This window comes from Nicotiana attenuata, unplaced genomic scaffold (assembly GCF_001879085.1).
Source record: "Nicotiana attenuata strain UT unplaced genomic scaffold, NIATTr2, whole genome shotgun sequence".
In the NCBI taxonomy this organism is placed as follows: domain Eukaryota; kingdom Viridiplantae; phylum Streptophyta; class Magnoliopsida; order Solanales; family Solanaceae; genus Nicotiana; species Nicotiana attenuata.
This window is the reverse complement of record NW_017670261.1, coordinates 1395715-1405457: the sequence shown is the minus strand read 5'-3', so window position 1 is coordinate 1405457 and position 9743 is coordinate 1395715.

Below are 9743 nucleotides of genomic sequence, written 5' to 3'. Positions count from 1 at the left end.
AAGGCCTAGTCTCGCGAACATGACTCAGCCTATCGTGAAGCCTGACATAACTAGTCACTTTGAGCTGAAATAGTATATAGTGCAACTGATCCAATCCACAAGGCAATTTGTGGGTTTACCGAGTGAAGATCCATAGAGGCACATACAGAATTTTTCGGAGATCATGGATACATAAAACTATCCGAATGTCCCAAAGGACTATGTCAGACTGGCCTTGTTTCCTTTTTCTCTAACGGGGGAAGCAAATGAGTGGTTGAACAAAGATCCAGCAAACTCAATCCGAACATAGGATGATCTAGCACCGAAATTCCTTATCAAATTATTTCCCACAAAGAAAAAAAAGTCACCGAGAAGCCAAATTCTGGGGTTTCAACAAAAAGATTGCGAGACTCTGCGTCAAGCCTGGGAGAGATATAAAAAACCTACTCAGAGATTGCCCACATCAGTGTCAGACTGATGAAGTCCTGGGTCATACTTTTATTGATGGGTTAGACGAAGAATCCAAGATGAATCTTGATTCGGCCTGTGAAAGTAGTTGCATGGCTAGGCCGTACACGAAATCCAAATCCTGCTGAACAATTTCACGGCTAATGAAAACAATTGGCAAGGAGACGGGGAATCATGGAGATCACTTAAACAGAATGTAGCAGGTGTTATCGAGCTTGATAATTTCTCAGCCACGAGAGCAGATATAGCATAGTTAGCCAATCAGGTAAATAAGATGATGATGCAACAAGTGCAACAGATGTAGTAGGTGCAACAAATGTCTACATGTTGTGAGATATGTGGAGAAAGCCACATGAGTAACCATTGTCCATTGAATCCTGAATCTGTTTATTATGTGGGGCGGCACAACAGGGGTCCGATGAACCAAAATACTCAGTACGGTAACATTACAATCCGATCTGGAGAAACCATCATAACTTCTCTTCGGGCAGTAATCAGAATAATAACATACCTCAAGGAAATTTCAATGTACCACATAATCCACCACAACAGGAAGAAGATACCACTAATGAGTTGTTAAAGAAGCTCTTGCTTGATAATTAACAACTCCGTCTTGATAATCAGCAACTTCAGACATTCCAATAATTTGGAAAGGCAAGTTGGGCAAGTCGCCTCCCCTCAGAATGTTATACCTAATTGGGCACTCCTAAGTGATATTGAGAAGAATCCCAAAGAACACGCTGCAAGCAATTAATCTAAGAAGTGGGTGAGAATTGGAAAAACCTCCTTCCCAAAAGCATGTATCTGAAAGAGAGTTGGTGTCTAAGCCAATAAAAGAAGCCAAAAAGAAGGATGATGAACACATGCAAGAGATATAGTAAAGGCCACCATTGCCTTTTCCTCAAAGGTTGAAAAGGTCGAAAGATGAGTCCAAGTACAAAAAAATCTTAGATATCTCGATCCAGGTACGTGTGAATCTACCTTTGATATATGTGATGCAAAAAGTTCCTATATATGCCAAGTACTTGAGAGACATTGTGGCCAACAAAAGAAGGTTGCCAGATTTTTGAAACGGTTGCACTTACCGAGGATTGCAGTGCTAAAGTACAGAGTAAGCTCCCGCCTAAGTTGAAGGATACAGGTTGTTTTACAATTCCCTTGGCAATTGAAAAACACGAGGTTAGTAGAGCCTTGGGCAATCTGGGAGCAAGCATTAATTTGATGCCACAATCAGTGTTCAAGCAGCTGAATCTTGGAGTCCCCGGGCCTACTACTATAACTCTACAGCTAGCAGATCGAACATTAGCGGTGCATGAAGGAATTATTGAAGATGTGCTAGTGCGAGTAGGGAAGTTCATCTTTCCCACAGATTTCATTAGTGAATGAAGGAATTATTCTGCTTAGCGCATGAAGGAATTATTCGGTTTAAAGTATGCATATTTATATGCATATTGCCTAGCATTTTACTCGTGTTTCGTAATTTTCGAATGTGTAATGTAATAATTTGTGCTAATTCGTGGTATTTTTATGTGTATGAATCATCTGGAGGCAATGTGAGACGAAGGTGCATGATTTGAAGCAAAAAGGGAAAAGATTGAAAAATTGGCACATTGCAGCGCCCAGGCTAGCATGGGGCGCTATTTGTGGCGCAGTTTCCAGAAGCACAAAATTTCTAGCGCCCCATGCTACCCTGGGCGCTGGGTGACAGGAACTTGTCCTATTTCACCTGGGACTTGGTTATTTCGACCCAAGATGTCCCCAACTCATATAAAAGCAAACCTAAACCTATTTTGGAGAAGGAGACGCCACTTTGAGAGCAAAATACAAGCACAAAACACTCGGGAGCACGGAATTCATCAATTCTTTCATCCTTCATCTAATATTCATAGCTTTTATGTTTGAAAACAATATTTTGATGATTGTTATGAACATGAGTGGCTAAGAACCTTATTAATATGGGTTATGGGTCGTTATTCACTGTTGTAATTTGACGGTTGATTGTTTTGCTTGATTTTATCATGTTAATTTGTTTATTCAATCTCGCACTTAATTATTCTATTGCGTAGCTAATAATAGAGTATTATATAAGAATTTATAGTTGAACTCAAAAGTGGTAACTATAGATTGCATATAGGATTGAGTATAGTAAGTTCTCGAATCCGGACATCGGAGACTAGATTTGCGATTAGGATAGACATATTCTAGTTGCCTTACTTGGTTATTTTTGCAAGAAATATACATGCGCTCTTGTCATGTTTGATTCTATAGACATATAGTCTTAGGTTGGCTTGAATAGGTGTCACGACCCAACTCCATGTCAAGTCGTGATGGCGTCCAACACCGTTGCTGGACAAGTCAATGTGAACAACTTAGTGATTTCCTATTTTTATTAAGCAATCCCAACATCTAATCTTTATTTGAATTTAAATCTTTTGATAAGTAACGTATTTTTAAGGCAAACAAAAACGGAAACAACTAAAAGAAATTATAACTATAGAACTTCAACCCAAAAATCAAAGTCTACTAATAAATGCCAAGACCTAGTGTCACAAGTGTGTGGGCAACTAGTAGAATATACAAAAGATGACTATCCTATTGTCTGTAATAGAATAGACAGATACAAGCAAAAGAGAAACTCCGGCATGCTGCTGAACGGCTAGGAAGGGGACAGCTCACCGTGAAGTCTCAGTCCAATCTCAAGAATGCGATCCTGGCGGATAACTAGATGCACCTGCCTTGGATCCTGTACAATTAAGTACAGAAGCATAGTATGAGTACATAAACAATATGTACTCGGTAAGTATCCAGTCTAACCTCGAAAAAGTAGTGACGAGGGGTCGACTTGACACTTTCTAGGCCAAAAATAATATAATTAAGTGTTATGCTAGGCATAGATGCCATGTCATATTAACAGTTTAATGGCAGGAAGAGATAAGATATTCTTTCGTAAATAAAATGTCAATTTCAGTCATATCATGTAACAACTTACAATTCAAAGCATTTAGGAAATTATAAATCACGGAGAGTTCCAAATAATTAACATGCGCAATTATGCCGATGTCGTACGGCCCGGTCCAACATAGTATTAAACGTGCACTGCCGGAGGGTCGAGCGGCGCGGACCATATATGTATCTATTTACTACCGAGGTGCTCGGCTTGATCCACAAATAACAATTCATTTTCAAGAAAGCACAAATTTCTCATTTACAGTCAAGTATTTCATACAAACCGTCAAGTAAGTGAATTTAACCGCATACAAGTCTTTCATAAATTTCACATGGTTTAAGTGATTAGTTTAGCAAGTAAGGACACAACATTCCAATAATAGCATGATACGAATCCTAAACTACCCGGTCAATAGCATACTAGTAGCTACGTACGGACTCTCGTCACCTCGTACGCACGTAGCCCCCACAAATAGGTTCAAACATGTATTGAATTCACCTATGCGGTTAATTCCCTCTTACAAGGTTAGAAAGGAGATTTACCTCGTCTCAAGGCCTACTTCACGATTCAAGAACGCGCTAAAACCTCCAAATTTGACGCCCAACAATTCGAAGCTAGTCAAACACTACATAAACTAATCAATCTATGCTCAAAAGTTCGCAATCCCACCATTTAAGTGATTACCCAACCCAATTCGCAAGATTCCTAAAATTCACCCCCGGGCCCACATGCTCGGATTCCGGAATTTTTTAAAGAAAATTGTTACCCATAACCTTAGAGACATAAATATATGATATTTACTAAATTCCATATACGTGGTTAAATCTCATTTTTATCAAAACCCATGATTTTCACTAATTTACTTGTTATAATCAACCCATAAACTATGTATTTAACTCACATTGGGTAGAAATTACTTACCTCAAAGTGTTAAGTGAAATCCCCTTTCCAAGAGCTCCAAAAATCGCCCAACAATGAAAGAAATGAGTCAAAATAACCTAAGTCCCGTTTTTTAAAAGTTCTCTGCCCAGGTCTGCCTACTTCATGATCGCGGAAGAGGCCTCGCGATCGCGAAGGCAAACGGTGAGGCCCAGGGAAAATTTACCCATGGCGAATGCGACTGGAGCGTCACGAACGCGAAGGCTTGCGTGGCCTACCATACGCGAACGCGAGGGCTTCTTCGTGAACGCGGAGAATAACAATGGCCACCAGCTCAGCCTCTTCTATGCGAACGGGGTCCAGGTTACGCGAATGCGATGGCTAGAGGACCCAGGCCTCCGCGAACGCGATCCTGGGCACACGAAGGGCAAAAGCTTCCTAGCACACAACACCCTAAATCCTTCATCGCAAACGCGAGGATCAGACCGCGTTCGCGAAGAAGGAAAGCAAAAACAGAAATATGGTGTGTTTCAACTCAACTCTGGGCGGTCCGAAACGCACCCGAGCCCTTCGGGACCCCGTCCAACTACACCAACAAGTCTATAAACATGATACAGACTTGCTCGAACTCTCGAAACGCGTAAAAAAACAACAAAACCAAGAATCACACCCCAAAACCAAATTGAATCAAACTTTGAACTTCAAGTTTCTAATTCGCTTCGAACGCGTCTAATCATACTTAGACTACTCGGATTGACACTAAATTTTGCGTGCAAGTCTTAAATGACATTACAGAACTATTCTCGGTCTCATATTTCCATTCGAACCTCGGTATCACCAAAACCCGCTCCAAACCAAATTTAAAGAACTTCAAAGTTCTTCAAGAACCAACTTTCACTATTAGGTGCCGAAACGCTCCTGGGGTCATCCAAAACCCGATCCGGATATACGCCTAAGTCCAAAATTATCATACGAACCTATTGGAACCGTCAAATCCCGATTCCGATGTTGTTTACTCAAAAGGTTGACCAAAGTCAAACTTGGCTTTATAAGCCAACCTTAAGGAACCAAGTGTTCCGATTTCAACCCAAACTCTTCCAAATTCCGAACCAACTATCCCCGCAAGTCATAAATCAATAAAAGCAAGTACGGAAAGTCTCATTTAAGGGAACGAGATTCTAACAAGAAAAACGATCGGTCGGGTCGTTACAATAGGCGAGCAAAGCGTCAAAAGAACTTTGCGAGCATAATAAACCCTGCTAATCAACATATTAGATAAGTCGAGTGATTACATCAATCGGAAAAATGCAATAGTAGAGACAATAACCCCATAACCCTGGAATATCCCCATCTCATTGAATTCCTTCTAAGTGTTTGTTTGCTCTACTTACGATCTTGTTTTCTTGCTTGCTTATTAGTTTATAGTAATTTAATTATAAAAATCACAATCATCTTCTTCACAATCACTTGAGCCATAAATTTATAAATAGTTTAGATTGGACAATAGCTAATCATAAATCATCGAGGGAACGATACTTTCTTATCACTTTATTACTTATCGATCGCGTATACTTGCGTGTGCGTTTGGACCCAACAAGGGGTAAGGTCTGCATGCACTCTACCTACCCCCAGATCCCACTTGATAGACTACAATAGTTGTGTTGTTGTTAAATATTCAATAGATAAATGCGTCAATTGAGGTGTTTAAAATTAATGTCAATTATTAAGAAGCCATTTATATATTTAGCCAATTTACTTACTTGGCAAAGCCTGACCATATTAATAACTTCCATTTTATTTTCCTTTTCATCAAATTATTTATTTTAAACCCCGTTTGTCCATAAAAATTTTTCCTCTTTTTCAAAAATGTGTTTGTCCATAAAATTTTACAAGTTTTTGGAACTTTGTCTAAAATAAATTTTTTTAAAAATCACTTTTTCAATTTATATGACAGTGTTCGAATTTTATAAGCCAATTTTTTTTGTCGTAATTTTTTCGTATGTGTTTTAAATATTTCAAATTGTTAATTATTGTAACGTATAATATTTTTTATATTTTTTCAAATATGTAACTTATATTTCAAAATTTTATAAATTTTATGTTCGAATTTATAGTCAAAATTGTTTGACTCAAAAGTTATCTAAACCTTTTGAACAAATCAATCAAAGATGAAGGGGTAAATCCTAGTTAAAGATAATTAACTCTAGATCCGAGATGAATAATATGAGTAGAAAAACATAGCCGAGTATAAATATTGGGCGTGATTATAGCCAGATATAATAGCATAAAGAAAGATGCAATGAATAACATTAAATGGCGATAAAATGTAGATAAAGGAGAAGATTCACCCGATCTTGAGTGAGTCGGATCTTCTTTCATTTGATAAAGATGAATGATCGATAAAATACAAGAATCATTGGACCCTTTTTGGATCTGATGAAGGTATGGGATCACAGATCCTCTCCTCTCGAAGGAGATGAGTGTTTACATATTTTTCTAGCAAGAGGGAGAGGGAGAGAGCCCGAGCCCATTTTTTGGGAAGTCCTCCCTTCCTATTTATAAGGGGTATTCCTAGAAAAACATTAAAAGAAAAGGTACAATTGGAGGAAATATTCGGTAGAATATTCATTTTGAGGCTTCCAAAGCAGACTAGTTGTTTCATCATTGTCCGACCTCGACCTGTCCGACCTTGGCCTGTCCGACCTCGACTTTATTGATGACGGTCCGACCTCAGCTTTATTGATGACGGTCCGACCTTGGCTTTATTGAAGACGGTCCGACCTCAGCTTTACTGATGAAGGTGCGACCTTGGCTTTATTGGTGACTGTCCAACCTTGGCCTGTCCGACCTCGGCCTTATGTCTTCGCGTGCCGAATTTCTCTGGTCTAATTTTGACCCATACAGTTAGTCCCTCAACTTATCGAGGTCGTCTCTTGGTCGAGCTCGGTGAGCGGACTTCATTAATCGTAGTTCGAGAAATTCAGATGGGGAGGTCGACTAGTATGGGTTGCAGCTGAGGATGCCGATACCGAGGGAGAATATCTTGGAGATGGTGGTGAAGAGAGTGGCGATGGTGCCGCCGAGTGAAAAGATAGCTGTCTTTTTTGACCATTGATCCGGGTCGTATGTAATCTGCGACTTTTTGCGTAGTGACTTTGTATAAAGAAGAACTTTTCGTTGTTATTCGCCTTGTACTTTTCCATGTTTTCGCTTTTCGCGACTTTGGTGCGAGGAAGATTCCCGCATGGCGAGTCCCGGTCTTTCTTTCCTTTATATTTCTGACAGCACTTGGCTTTAGGGACATTTCGAATTCTCTTCGGCGAAGGCCCATGGCCTTAGAGGGTATTATTTTGATTTTGCCGAAATATTGACCCGTCATCGATCGATCGAGGCCGAACACTTCTTCTTGGCGGAGGCCCTTGTCCTTGAAGGGTGTTATTTCGAACTTGTCGAAATATTAACCCGTCGTCCGATCGAGGTCGAACTCTTCTTTTTGGCGAAGGTCCTTGGCCTTAAAGGGTGTTATTTCGACTTACCGAAATGTTAACCCGTCGTTCGATCGAGGTCGAATTCCTCTTCTTTGGCGAAGGCCCTTGGCCTTAAAGGGTGTTATTTCGACTTATCGAAATGTTAACCCGTCGTCGTTCGATCAAGGTCGAACTCTTCTACTTTGGCGAAGGCCCTTGGCCTTAAAGGGTGTTATTTCGAGTCATTCGATCGACGTCGAACTATTCTTCTCTGACGAAAGCCCTTAGCCTGAGTCCCAGTTCGAGCGAGGTCGAACTGTCAAACTTTGATGGCGAAGGCACTTAGCCTGAGTCCCAGTTCGAGCGAGGTCGAACTGTCAAACTTTGATGGCGAAGGCACTTAGCCTGAGTCCCAGTTCGAGCGAGGTCGAATTGTCAAAATTTGATGGCGAAGGCACTTAGCCTGAGTCCCAGTTCGAGCGAGGTCGAACTGTCAAACTTTGATAGCGAAGGCACTTAGCCTGAGTGCCAGTTCGAGCGAGGTCGAACTGTCAAACTTTGATGGCGAAGGCACTTAGCCTGAGTCCCAGTTCGAGCGAGGTCGAACTGTCAAACTTTGATGGCGAAGGCACTTAGCCTGAGTCCCAGTTCGAGCAAGGTCGAACAATCAAACTTTGACGGCGAAGGCACTTAGCCTGAGTCCTAGTTCGAGCGAGGTCGAACTGTCAAACTTTGATGGCGAAGGCACTTAGCCTGAGTCCCAGTTCGAGCGAGGTCGAACTGTCAAACTTTGATGGCGAAGGCACTTAGCCTGAGTCCCATTTTGTTTAATTTTGCTTGCATCGGAGAATATGATGCGCTTCCTTGGTGATTGCTCCTGTTTCTATTCCACTTAGAGAAATAGTTAGTTAAAACTAAATAAAAGCATTTGTTACCTCAGTTTGATCTGGTGCAAAGGAATGCTTGGAGGGCAAACACAATTAGCAGAAAGCGGTGACGCTGAAGTAAAGTCGAGCCACTCCCAAATTCATCATCTACTGTTTGAGTGGTGGGCTGTAGTTGATCATCATTGGCTGCGGCTCAAGGGCAGTAGGATGATCCGATGACACAGTTTCATTAGTCACGGATGAAGATGATTGATCAAGTAAGAACTTTTCATACATATAGAAAATAAAGAAAACAGGGTGGACTCATGTCCACTTGATGGATGATCTGTCAGCATTTGGTGGAATTACTAACTAATCCATCAAGATTCAATTTTTAAATACTATATGGAAAGAGATTTTAACACTTGGAAAGGTCATTACGCCCCGTGATCACAGTGTTGTCGTCGCGACCAACAACGATAAACTTGTTCAGCTCAGAGAAACTATACGGGTAAGTTGAGTCTCCCAAACGGGCCCAACCAAGCCGAAATTCAGTGCGCACAGCTCCAGTGGAGGTGTAACATCGCCACAAAATGGCATTCGAGATGCGCAATTCAGCATCGGATATGTTGTACACCTCAAGGGTACCTATGAGGGGTTTTTGAGAACCGTCACTAGAAATATTGCATTTGATCTCGAACCCTGCATTAATGGCGCAACCTGATCCTTTGCCGATACCAAATGGGTATGGAACTGTGACGTTCCCACACTGCTTACGACATCCTGGTTTTGTTATATTGACACCTTTAGTAATTGTTGCGGTGGTGCTGCTAGTGGTTGTGGGCCGTGGCTAATGTCAATATTAGAACACAAGCGTAAAAACAAGCAATTTGGTAATGAAGCAAAATTTGTTTTTGGTCCATGATTTTTGAGTTTCCAAAATGATGCAAACCCTGGTTGGTTATAAGAAGTCGTGCTAGTGTTAGAATATTGTTGTAGGAGTACTTCTCCATTCCCTCCATTTGCAGTAACAAGCATGGATTAAAGGGAGGAGAATAAAATAAAAAAAATTACGAATGATTAGGTTGAAGATATTACTCATCTGGATTGAATATATTATCCATATATTTTTTAGAG